We start from the raw sequence: 13,717 nt of genomic DNA, 5'->3' as shown, positions 1-13,717 counted from the left end.
CTTATGTAGAGGTGTGAGAGATAAACCAGTTTTACCTGACTTTACTTATGTTAATGAGCTCCAGTTCCTGGAAAACTGAAACATTCCCAGTGTATTTTTGAAACAATGGATCTCACAGGCTTCACTTCTGCAGCTCCTCAGCAGCAAAGGCCACACGATGGCAGGGAAACCGGGTCAAGCTATACAGAAACTATACAGTTTCTTTACAACTGTGGAGGCAGCATCACAACGTGGTTGAACTGTTTTTGGGACAGTTATTACATACAGTTATTATAGCAGCCACCCAACCACCCAGCTGCCATCAAATACAATTCAAGTGAAGAGAGAAAAGGAAACAAATACAAAGATGGAACCAGGACTGTTCTGTCACTGCTGTTGTTTATAGTCACTTTTAGCTTCATGCTAGTTCCACCAATACATAGACAGTACAGAGGCAGTTTAATGCTGCAGTTCTTAACCACTCAACTACTGCACCACCACAGTCTCAGACTCAGAGACTACACTATTTTTTATTTTTAATGGGTTGAATGCATTTCAAAATCCCTGACACAGTGTTTCAGCATGGCAACTACAGTAAGATTAAGATTAGGAAGGCTTGTGGTTATATATAATATTATATATTAAGATTCATCAGAAAAAAGAAACTGGAGGATGATGGTCGTGCAGATTTGAAGCATTTCTTTGACTCGTTTTGTTTGGTGAATATAAAATGTGAAACACAGTAAAAAATAGACGGAGGCTGAGAACAAATGGAAATAACTTGTAGAGTAAAGTGAATTCCAGAAGAAACTTCAGCTGACACAGATGCATTTGTGCCACCCAGAGCAAATGTGCACCTGTTTGTTTGTCATCGACTTTTCAATCACTGAATGTATTATTCACACCTCTGCTTTGAACGATACACTCCGTGTTCAAACCCAACACATTTAGACTATGAAAAAACAGTTGTCCATGTAAACACGTCACACCTGGCACAGCTGATAGAAGCTGTACGAGCAGCTGATGTGACACCTCACAGAGCTGACAGATAGCTCTGTCACAAACTTCCATTACAATTCGCACAGGGGACATTATTTTTGCTTTTCAACACTGTGTCAAGTTGCCACGTTTGATTACTGTAACTTGTGACCCTGACAGTATTGTGGGTCGCTAGAGAAAGAGGTGATATTAGAGAAATTGGAGTGTTATTTGGCTTGAGACAGCGTAGAGAGATATACTTTTGTTGCCAGTTTGAAATGCTATGAAGTCATTCACTTTGTTGTTCAGAACCCTACAAGGAGGTTATTCGATGAACGTTGGTGGAGTTTTTATTAGCAGAGTGTGAATTTACCACTACCATCAGGTAGTGAAGGGAAAATAAACCGGGTTATTTGATTCTCATGAAATCAGAGGTGGTTATGTTTGGCAAGTTGAAGCAGTTTGCAAGTTGAATTAAAAACCGTGTTTCTGCGTCGCCACTTCAAATACGATCTTCTGCAGCGAGTTATGTCCTTCAGGGGTCTGATGTAGTCACACAGGGTAGAGCTGCCAGATACTTTGACCTCAGAGTCATTTGGAGTCCTTTGAGAGAAAAAAGGGGGTAATAAGTCACAGAAAATAAAGGCTATTTGGAGTGAAAGAAGTTATTTCTTCCAGGGCCGAGCAGGGTTGCCAGGTCAGATAGAGACGTGCTTGTACTAAAAGACATACAGCCATACAAACATGGAGAGGAATTTTTATATTGCCACTTCACACCCAGTGAATTTTGTGGATGGTTATTTGATGCAGAATGAAAGTAAAGTAGACACTATGTGAAGTTGCCAGGTTGGATCATCTTTCAGAGACTTAGAAACCCAATTATAATAATATAGAAAATGTTGCCAGGTTGGACAGACGACTTTTTTTAACCATAGGTCATGTCAGAAGTTGATATTTTACAGAATCGTGGGTTTTTAGTAAACATTTCTGTGACTACTTCCTGTAGTTTGGTTTCTGGAATTTAATTCTTTAACAGACATTTACAGGTGAGTAAATCTGTCTGTGACATCTTATCATATTATCACATTTTTAAACTTCAGTAGACCACAAAGACTGATTTGTGTAGATGATTTCTTTCAACGGTAACAGTAGGTTAAGTTGTGCAGTCAGACAATTTCCAAACCCACAGAACAACAAATTCTCTTACTGTCAGGCTAAATGACCCCCTACTTCATATTCCATGAAATGCTACAACCATAATAAAATCCAGCATCCAGGGTTTTATTATTTCAGTCAGTGTGAACATCACAGCATCACGAGCTGACTCTGAAGAGGTGGATTACCAGACCAGAATAAAGCTTATTAAAAAAATAAGACTCTGTTAATAGCTACTGGGTACTTTAAGTTTGGTTGTTTATAGAAATTTGACCAAGAAAATCTGTGAATATGACCATTTTAAATAAACATGTCGGGGAGTTAATGCGTTTTTAACCGTCAGTGACTTCGATGAATCTTTTTTACATCCTATGTATATTATGTAATTGAGACAGTGCATTAAGTTATTATAAACTAATGTCAGAATTTGAATTTGAATTAGAGGTGAGCGTAGTGATCAGAGCTCGTCTGGCCCGACAGTTCACTGTGAGAGAAGCTGGTAGGGTTCTACCAGCTACCAGGGTTCAACTAGAACCCCACCAGAAGCTGCTTCAGGCATCAAGGGGTGTTTTCTAAAACTCTGATTATTGTGTTAAACTGTAGATTAATTCATGCTGTTGAAAGACAGTGGTTGAATCTTGATACCATCAAGGCAAGTTCTCTTTAGAACAACTGATTTGGGATTCACTAGAACATGTGACACTGTAGAACAACACTGTAAATGAACTAAACTACTGTGAGTTAGAGTTTGGTTCTAAACTTCTACATTGATATTTGATCATTGCTGTGGTTCGTTTGTGGCTGAAGTGCAGTGATGTACTTTTCAGTTGTTCCCATTTTTATTAATTTCCACCTCATCTCCTTCGATTAAACAACCTATAGCCAAACAAACAGGCTGAGATGTTTTCCTATTGTGTGGTTATGTCATGTTCTATTTTTGGTCTTTACACTTCCTCTCAAATTGGACTCTTCCTGTTCTGTCTCAGTGCTGCACATCAGCCAGGTGCTGACACTTTGTGCTAAAGTTTTAGATAGCTGAAACTTTTTCTCTTGCTTTCACAGTCAGTTGTAGCTTCAGGATATATCTGGATGTGACAGCATGTTTGCCTCTTCTAGCAGGTACCCACAAGAAACTGAAGAACTTTGCAGACTCAGAAATGCAAACACCAAAACTCACTGCTCCTTTCATCAGGATTTAAGAGTGGAGCTTTTTCTTTAATAACCACAGAGTCCCTGTGGATGAGTAAAAAGGAGTTCAGTGGACAAAGCAGAGACCGGTGTTGCCAAACTGGGCTGATTTGACCTCGGGGCAGCAGCAGCAGCAGCAGCAGCAGCAGGAAGAGGACAGCCAGTTTTCTTTTATAGCTAACCCTAAAGTGCTGACGGTTCCCAACCAGAAAATGTGCTTAGAAACCCAGACAATTTTCTGCAGTCACCTATTTAGTCTTTTCCACTTCACTCTCAAAGGATCTTTTTATAACGTGACAACACAGTTTAGGAAGTGGGCCAAACTCATCTCCCATATGTCTCTGCGGGAGACTGAATGTTGAGTTTCTCAGTGGGGATGAAACGGCTGGAAACGTACTGACTGAGAAGGAAAGAGAGCGGTTATTTAGTGGAGTGGGGAAAGACAGCAGAGGTGTGACTAAAAGACCAGTCAGAATGAAGAGAGAGACGGTTTTGGGCAAAACTCAAGTAAAACAGTTGATGCGAGTGAAAGAGACTTCACACCATCTGTCTGTGATGTTGTTACTCCCAAAGGTTTTCAGCTCAGCTCCATTTCCTCCAGTGTTTCGCCATCAGAGGAAACAGTCATGTAGATTCTTGACAACCATCAGACAAGGTCAAGGTTTTACCTGCAAATTGTGTACAATCAAGGGAGAATTACTGCAGGGACAGGCTGCATGAGGCCGGGCTGCAGGGGGGGTGTTGGGGCTTCATCAATCTACTGTTGGAGGAGAGAGTAGTTTGGAAACAGGGTTCCTTGAATTCCACTAGTCCTTGTGACAAGTGAACAGATCCAGTCTTGATGTCTGTTTGTGCTCTTTTTACTTTGCATTAAAAGTTGTGTTCTGATGTATAAATGTTATACATGCATATGTCTAAATCTGTAAAGAACAGTTAAAGCACTGGTTCTGTGTTTTCACATCTGTCACAGAAATACGAGTGCTCATCTCATGTCATCATGTTGTCTCTGAAATGTTCAGCATGTGTTCTTCCCCAAAAATGTTGATTTGAGAACAGAACAGTTTAATCAGCAGACTCTGATTGGTGAAAGATTTCTTCCATCTGCGCTTCCATAAACAAAATAAAAGTACATCTGTAAACAGGACTCAGCTTTACAGTAGGTTTTCTTCTCGGCTTCCTTCTGTCTTTGTGTTCACATCCATGGAGTTTGGAGAAATAGTTCAGACAGGAGCCATCTGTTGGTATAATCTGATTTTTATTACGCTGTTAGATTTCAAGGCAGTAAGCTGGAAAATCACTCACTTACACATGTAATCAATAAAATACATGTCCAGCCAAAGATTGTTTGTGAGGGAACACTAGTAGAGAAATGTGGTCAGTTTGAAAGTTGGGATATTTTAACAAATACCACACAAACAATAAGGTAAAAAGGTTTGATCTTCTTGTTGGGCGACATAATGCGAGTTCAAATTGAGATTAACACCGTCTTAGCACAGACCACCTCTAAACCCCAGCGGCAGAAGGCTCCGACAGGAAGAAGCACTGATCACTCTGTGAAGTCAGGCTTTGTGCTGGTGCTCTGCCTAGTCTCAGGCCTCTTTATCAAAATGACAATCGCATTTCTCAGAGGTTGTATTTTTCAGTAAGACATCAGTTGAGATGTCTGAAGCTGCAGGGTAATGGCTGCAGCCGCCACTGGCTGATTAATAGGCAACAGTTCTGCTCAGTCTCACTTACTTTTTAAACTCGGAGCTGTCACATTGTCATTGATAAGGTACCAGCACCAGTACCTCTTTCTCTTTTTGCTGACTGAAGAAACATTTCCTCAGCCAAGTTGCCATTTGGCTGCTCTGCATCTGCTCACTCGTCTGACTCCCTCGTTCCCCCCCCCTCCCTCCTTCTCCTTTGTCTGTGCAGGCCAACTTGGCAGACTTTGACGGGCAGCTGATAGAGTCCATGACAAACTGTGAGGACTTTCAACGCATGTCTTCAGGGTCCTGTGGTGAAAGCTGCGTGGGCGTGCACATCACGAGAATGTGCACGTGAACCCAGATGACAGCCAGCACTGCTTTGTGCCCTGTGTGAAGGAGACACCCCCCTCCCTGTTGAAGAGGTAGGCTCATTGGTTAATAAGTGTCATTTAATGTAATTCTAATACTGCCGTGATTCTAGTCAGATCAGCTGTAAATTTAATTTCGTCCTAAAAAGAGCACATCACAGATAAGTGCTACTTTAAATAAATGTAGTGCTGTTGGTGTAGATCGACAGTACGTCCAGCTGAAACATGTTGGAGGTGTGAAGTGAAGAGTGTGTATCAGAACCAATTCTTCTACAGTGTACTGCAGAGTTACGCGTTTTGACAAGCAACAGAAACTGTGCATAAGCCGAGCTGCACTGTTGTATTTACACATCTACTGTGATCTCATTTCTGTTTTACATGCATGTTTAAAAGTGCACAATTTATCTTTTGTGTGTGGGAAAGTGTTTCCAGTGTCCTGATGAGTGCACTTGTACTGTTTACTTCTGTGAGACGCTGCTCATATAAAACATCTTATCTCCACTTGACTGGAACAGACATGATACAGTAAGTTGGAGTTGTACATCCAGCTCATCAGATCTTTGAGCTACATTTTACCCTCAGGTTACTATAAAAATCACTGTAACAGCCACACCTGCTGGATTTTTATAACTCAATGTCAAACATGATCAACTCCTGACGTCCTTGGCTGCTGGAATCGCAGTTTGACACGTCTGCTCTCCTGCTAGATAAGTCATGCTATTTGCCCTTGGTTTATTCTGTCCTTACAGCAGAAGCAGAAAATAATATTTAAAAGGTGCATTTAAAGGTTAAACACCCATAAATCTTCACCGGATTTTCACTTTTACACAAACTCATACGAGAAGAAGAAAACATTTGAAACGACTCACAATGACCGAGCTTGTGTGTGGGACAGAGGCTTCAGCTAATGCAGCCTTAATAGCCACATTAGATTCTTGCTCCGACTGAGTCGTTTGAAGTGACTCCAATGAGCAAATAGGTCCATTAGGTAGCCATAGATCTCATAACACACACAAACACACACACATACACCAAATGAGCCCCTTAGTAGCAACTAACCCACATGCACCTACACACTACTTTACTTCTCCCACAAAAACCACTCAACACACAAATCTCTTTTATTCATGCACATACACACTTCTTTACACACACACGCAAAGTCATATCTTTTTCTGCTGACACGCTGTGTCTCATTGATGACTTTTCTATCAGAACTAATTTGCTGCTGCTGCATTCACTGTGGCGGTGACAGGAGTTTCCTAATGAGACAGAGTGCTTGCAGTAATGGCAGGTGTGGGCCTTGAATCAGGATTACAATAATGAGATGAAGAGGCCTAATGGTCACACGCAGAATAATAAGAAGTACAGACGCAGGATGAGAGCCCCTATAATGAGAGCGAAGGCTGGGACACGAGTCAGAAGGGAATGAAGAGACGACTGCTGCTGCTGTGTTGGGTTTGTTCTAATGAATGAACACAAGAGGCAGCATTTCAGCTTTGTTGCTATATCAACTCTGAAGTTTTTGAAATTCTAGTTTTAGAGCAGAGTGTAACGAAAGTGCAGTCTGAATACTGAAGTCTTTCACCACCTCCCTGTTGTTTCTGTCGTTGAGTTCTGCCGTGTGACTCGAAAATGGTCTCATAAATAGTCATTAGTGGCGGAGTTTCCATGTTGTTTCCTGCAGAGCTGTTGGGCCTGAAGTTTGCCTTCATTTCTCATTGGTGTGATGCTTTGGTATTACTGTCACAGTGCATGCAGTAATGACAACGTTTTTTTACATAGCCATTATCCAACTGTATGTGCATTCACCCCTCTGATTGCAGAATCCCTCATTATCTACCAACACCAGCTAAAATCCAATCATCAAAACCGACCTACTCCCTCCAAATGTAATATGTTTCTCATCCTGTGCTGCTGGTTGTGGAACCTGGAAGCTGTTACTGTAGGGGCAAAACTGTTCATTACTCATGTGCACAGGTTAGCAATGTGTACTCAGGTTTCACATCGTCAGATGAACTCCCACACAACATATAACAGCAGAAGATGGGGTAATGTTGTTCACATTTTATTATGTATTTATGGGGCGTCAAACACGTTGTTGTTTTTCACACGAAGAAAAAGTACATCCACACATCCCTGTTCAAATTCAAAGCTCCTTTTGCTCTTTCGTAGTGTGAGTCTGCTGTGTTTTCTGTTTTTGTCTCACTGGTTGAGCTATACTCTCTTATATGTGAGTATGATAACAAGTCAGCACTGCAGCTACTGTATGTAAAATGATTCTTGACAGAGAAACATCTAATGAATGTAATGAATATAACTATTAGTATGGACGAATGGTTTCACTACATGTGACTGGAGTGTCATAATAACTTTCCAGTCTAGAATTTAATTAGCATCTGTGGGAGAAAATCTGCTAAAGCTGTTAGCCCAATATACAACTATAAAATGCATTTACAGTGTCTTACATTTACCTGATCAGGAGCTCAGTAATTCTACAATACCTGCATATTGAGGAACATGGTACTAAATATTCTGACCTGCAGGTCGTGCTTTTTCAGGAATTCTAAGGTTTGTGGTGAAAGTTAAAATGAAACTGAAGTGGTTTCCACAAATGTGAATGGTATAAATGTTTGGTGGTAAAACAGCAAAACACTGTGAGATATTGGGTTTGAACTAAAATCAATTAATTAGAGAATTATCTGATTAGAAGATAAAGGTATAGACGTTTGTCCAGAAGTCAGATGTGCTGTAAACAAGCAGGACTCTGGAAAATGGGACTAGTTTGGTCAAAAGAATGAATTCTGAGTTACCTCTGAATACCACAAATATACATGTAGATGTAAACATAATATTGCTGCTGGTAACTTTGAAAACACCTTTGGAAAGCGGGTAGCTTGTTGTGCATTCCTCTCTGTTTCTTTCGGTGTAAACTCAAGGTCGACAGACATATTACCGCTCTGACAGAAGTGGTGGACTCTGCCAAGGGACCGAGGACACGGCCGGCTGCTGGCAGGTTGCTCAGCCTCACTGGCTCCCTCTTCGTGTCGCTTTATAACTTTACTGATCTGGACAGAGCAGTGGAGCAGACAGGGCTATTACAGTACACCGTGTTGGCCACTGTTTCTCCTGTGTTCATTCACTACCTGAGGAGCAGAGCAGTAGAAACACTTTAGTGGAGAGGTACAATGGGAAAGGGGGAAACGATTAGCTTCATCTTTTAGCCTCATTTTTACTCTCATGTCCAGAGCATTCAAAGCTCTAGTGGTTGAACGTGAATCTAAGTCAAGTATGAGGTTTTTATTATAAAGCTATCTTGATCGTACTGAATCTATAAGTGCAATAACCAAACCTTTGTTTCTACGTATTAAACCTGCACCTATAAGCTCGAATTGTCAACGTCAGCGCCGTTAACATTAGATTTCCCTTTTTTTCTAGCTTGTCATTTTATTAATGTCAGCAACTTCAATACACTTGCTGCATATATTCTGCTGGCTGTGCATAAAAACTTCAGCTACGTCTTGTATTGTCGAAAAAGGCCACAGTATGTCAGTTTTAGTAGTGCTTCTTCAGCAATTACACACATCCAGTTTTAATGATGGAGGAGCGAATTAAGTGTCTCACAAAGTCCCCACTCTTCTTCTCTCACTTTTACTCCACTCCTCCCTGTATCTCCCCTCCTGTAGGCACAGGTGAATTGGTGAGTAAAGGGGTGGAGTTTTAATTCTACCCTCATTGATGAAAGATTCCTTTAGTTATCTGTCAGCAGCCTGTGTGCTTCAGTCACCTTTTGCAGCTTAAGCACTTTTAGGAGATGATAACTTAACATTATGTTGGTGTCCTATATTTTCCCTGAATTCATTCCCAGGTAGTTCATGTGTGTCCAGAGTGCAAGCAGGTGTTGAGATAGTAGATCACCTCTGTTTGCATCCCTGTTATTTAAATTGTTGACCAGAGGACTGTTTGCTTCTGGGTTTCATGACAAACTCTGACAGCCACCTTTTGTTTTAAGTTTCATTCAGAGTGAAGTTTCTCAAAGTGGTTAATGTTTTCTTATCTCTCATTAAAGAAAGTCATTTCCAAATGTGTGTTAGTGCCCAAAGTGATTATGTTTCTTAATACACATTTGTGTGTGTGTGTGTGTCTGTGTGTCTGTGAGATTGTATGTCTGTCTCTTTTAGTGAAATTATTTTCTTGGCATTTCTTTATCATTTAATTGGCAGCTGTGCACAGGCTTCTACAAACACACATGCATATTTATAACCCAGTTAACAGTAGTTTGAATGATTGTGTGGCTGTTGCAGTAATGTGTGTGTGTAGTTGTGTCCCTGAGCTATGCATGACATGGACAACCAATCAAATCAAGGGTCTTCAGGCTGTATTTTTCATCAACTAAATGACCACTTCAACCTCCATGAGTGAGCAACATGATGGAGTGAAATGTCAAATACCATAGTCAAGAAATACACACACACATTTTTCACTGTGAACAACTCAGCTGTTGAGCTTTATTATTATCTGTGATGAAAGTGGATAGAGGGTTTGACCTGTGTGTGGAGAGGAGATTAAATATGTGTAAAACGCATTCGCTGAAATTATAGGATCACTTTTTTTTTCTCATCCCCAAGATCATACTTTCATGCGAGTACAAAACAACAATTAACCCATTTTCCCATCAGTGTTGTTGTCCCAGTTTCAGCTTCGACTGAGATTCACTATTCAGATGGCGTTTTCATGTTCATACACGTTATCTGCATATGTAGTGTTGCATGTTCTTCCCCGTTGCTCTCACGTTTAGTCTTAAATGCACGTGCTGTTGCACTTGAATGATTTCTGCATGTATGTACTGTATCTGCTTCTGTGGAGAGACACCCAATCACCTATGTATACATAGTTTGTTTAAGATGCTTTGAGAGTACTCGTTGACCCTTTCCAGAATCATAGAAACCACCAACTCTGGACTGTAGGTCTTTGAGATCTCTTTTTTTTGAGACATGACTCACAGCTTGTGAATAGCATGCTGACACTGTTTAAGTGTTTTATAAGTCAGTGCAGCTCTAAACCACACCTGCATTCCTGTTTCATTGATTGGACTCCAGGTTTGCTAACTCTGACTATTATGTTTGTTGATATTTTGTGACTTTGATGAAGATCAGATCACATTTCATGTCCAATTTATGCAGACAATTACAAATTTGCAGCCAGTGTCATTACTTTTTCTTGCAACAGCATATAATATGCCATTCAGGCTGTGTGGCCCTCTGACTCACAGCATTTAGCCATCTTCTCATCAAATTCACTTCTCAAGCACAAAGTTGCAGTCAAGTGAGCATCGCTGCATCTGTATGCGGCGAGCAAACCTCTGTGAAATGAGCTCTAATGTGGGATTTCAGCCTTAATCTACTAAATTAGCAAGGATAACTTAATAATGACAAAAATCTCAACAGATTCTTGTAGCTCTGTCCCGCTGTTTGTCGACTCTGCTGTAGCACGACTTGTGCTGTAAATGTCAGGGCAATTTTTCATTCTTCATCTTTGGTGAAATGAATTCTAGAGGCCCGACTGTGTGGCAATAACAGCAGCCTGATCTGCCGCTTGGCTTTCCTTTTGTGTGTTAATGCCCCCCTGAGGAGACCCAGTAGGTCTGTGTGAGGCAGATCGGTGGATGTGTTTAATGGTAATGTTATACCCCACTGTTGAAAGGATGGAATACCATGTTTTACTTGTATCCAATGAGATCTGAGCTAGTGTTGACTGGAGTGGGAAGCTCATTGTAATGAATGAACGAATCACATCGGTTTCTAGAATAGTATCAGTCTGTTGTATCTTGGCTGATTTTATTAGAGCAAAGCAGAAATAGGGAACAAATGGTTGAAATGTAAGTAGACCATTCTGAATTAAACACTTTCCAACCAGTAGATGTGTTAAAGACTGCATCAAAACTTAATGCAAACATGATCAATGAAGTATTGATCTCTAAATGAATGTGTGGGATTGTCAGAGCAGCTCCTGTGCACAGCTGCTTTATAGTTTTATGGACGTTTCTTCTTCAGTACATGAAATGCCTGCAGGCTACAGTATGAAGGCAGCAGGTCAGACAGGGCTCGTAAAATCACTGGATCAATCAACTTGGATTAACACAGGTTAAAGAGTTTGTAACTGATTTGAACATTTACTCCTTTATTCCATCACACACAGTACAGTGCTGGTTCCAAGGTGGTCCAACCTGGAAACCATTTTGTTTTTTTACAAGCGAACATTACTGCAGCATTGACAATTGTTTCTTGTTGGTCACGATAATCTCACCCACAGCCCTCGATGTAACTGGCTCTTACTGTAACTCAGCAGATTCCCCTTTTCACTACTACAATTTGAGAGCTGGTTTCTTTTTTGAATTAGTTCTTCATGTTTGCTTTACTAAAATGTGATTGATAGAGCCATAATAGACGCTAACTGGCTGACGTTATCCTCTGTTAGCCTTCGAAACATAAAGAACTGGTTGGAAGTTTAGCACTCGCAGCCCTTAAACTGTGGTGATGGGACAGGGTAACCTGAACATGCAGAAACTGAAAGTATAAAAGTAAATACCTATTTTCTATTGAGAGATCGTTGACATGTTTCTGGAACTTGTTACTAAGCTGCAGTGAAATATTTCCTCTATTCTTCCCTGAACCTCGGTTTTGTTTCACTCCTTCATTCGTTCCTTGATGTGATGGTTCTTTATGACTGAGAGGACTCCTCTAACTATTGTCCTGCAGACAGCATAACTCTACTCATGTACTGCTGAACATTAGTAATATAACTCAGCGAATATGAGCCCATAGTCACATTATGCTTTATTGCACATACAATGACAGGCGTAATTTGCCATGGTGGGATTTGATTTCCACAGTGATCACAGAAAATACTGTTGGACAGCTTAATTACTTTCATTCAGCTTCGTGCTGATGACGGCAGCTCCTGCGGTTTAATGATGACACTGAAGAGGCTGCCTGGTGCAGAGGTGCACAGAGTGTGAGTTTGTAATTTTTTTTTCATTTGTCAAGGGGGGGGGGGGGATACACCGGACACAGCAGGGAAATGAAATACTCTAAGTCACCTTGAAAAGGAAAGAAAGTACAAATTACAATGCACGTCCAAAAAAAGTCACCATCTGGATTTAACCTAGCAAACAGGTAAGAGGCTCCGATTGGATCATTACTGCACGGAGGATTCTGTTTCAGTTGGTAACAGGTTATTTAGCCCTAACGGATGCAGTGAGTAGCTTCTCTTCTTCACACCTGGTGACAGAGACAGGGCTTGAACCAGGAATGTTCTGCATCCTCAGCTGAAGCCCACATACAGTATCCCACTGAGTAAGTGCCCTAGATCCACAGGATGTGTGACATTGCTAAACTTGCAGGAACAGGTTTCTCTCTTTGTGCCTGTGGGCAGAACAAAATTGTTATTGCTCAATATTTTAAACTCTGTTGAGAATAGATGCAGAAAAACACTTTAGCATGAAATTGGGTTAATGTGATGACAGCAGAACAACTTTCTTTTGCCTTTATGTCTTCAGGGTACTTCCACTGAGAGGCCCCCCCTCTATTGAAGGAACACACTGATCACATTCACACAACAACATGCTATCTCACCTGGAAGCTGCACTGTCAGAATCTGAGCAATGTGGTTCAGATATGTTCAGTCAGTTCTATAAACACAGCCCAACAACATCTGTAGTGTTTGACACAGCTTCTGATAGAAAGATTTTAGTCTGATTTGAGCTCTAAGCTCGTAATAAACCGTTTAATTAGAGCTGATTATGAAGCAAATCTCGTGTCGTCGTTCTGCTGACTCTGAAACACTGAGCTCATGTTGTACATGACTGAGGAGCTTTTCAGCTGCAGCTGAGGGAGGTGTATATATATGGAGGCACGGGGGAATTATGCTTCAGTGGACACAAAATGATGGTTAAGTTGTTTTTAGACTTCAGCCTCATCTACCTATGGACCACATGCCTGACGTGTTCTGCTGAGTGTTATTTTCAGTGGCAGATTCCATCTGTGCGACTGCAAAAATGATATTGTTGCAATTATTGTAAATGTCTGTTGAATTAGTCGACAGACACAGAGCAGAGTATTTGTTCATATTTAATAACCTTATGTTAAGATAGCAATGATGTCAAACAGAAATATATTTTATAGTTTTCATTCTCACATTAATGTACAGTAGGCAGTTATGAGTTACAGTAGTACTTAATGAAATATCTGTCTGATCCCTGACACTTAATAACAGTCAATATCAGGACCAACACTAATCAGTTGGAACAGATTGGTTCAGTTTACGCCCCACTGACTGTTCTGGTAAGTATACATGTCT

At 40.7% G+C, this 13,717-nt stretch overlaps 1 protein-coding gene across 1 annotated transcript in view; it reads left to right on the top strand.

The window, feature by feature from the left end:
* Positions 1–13,717, top strand: part of si:cabz01090165.1 (LRR and FN3 domain-containing protein) — a 181,429-nt gene that overhangs the window by 64,891 nt on the left and 102,821 nt on the right. The window contains exon 3 of the mRNA XM_026376628.1: positions 5,218–5,413. The gene's annotated coding sequence lies outside the window, so the exon portion shown is untranslated. The remainder of the gene's footprint in view (positions 1–5,217; positions 5,414–13,717) is intronic.

The sequence above is a fragment of the Anabas testudineus genome, chromosome 13 (assembly GCF_900324465.2).
Source record: "Anabas testudineus chromosome 13, fAnaTes1.2, whole genome shotgun sequence".
NCBI lineage: Eukaryota > Metazoa > Chordata > Actinopteri > Anabantiformes > Anabantidae > Anabas > Anabas testudineus.
Note: the sequence above shows the minus strand (reverse complement) of the source record. Positions and strands in the feature narration are given on the sequence as shown.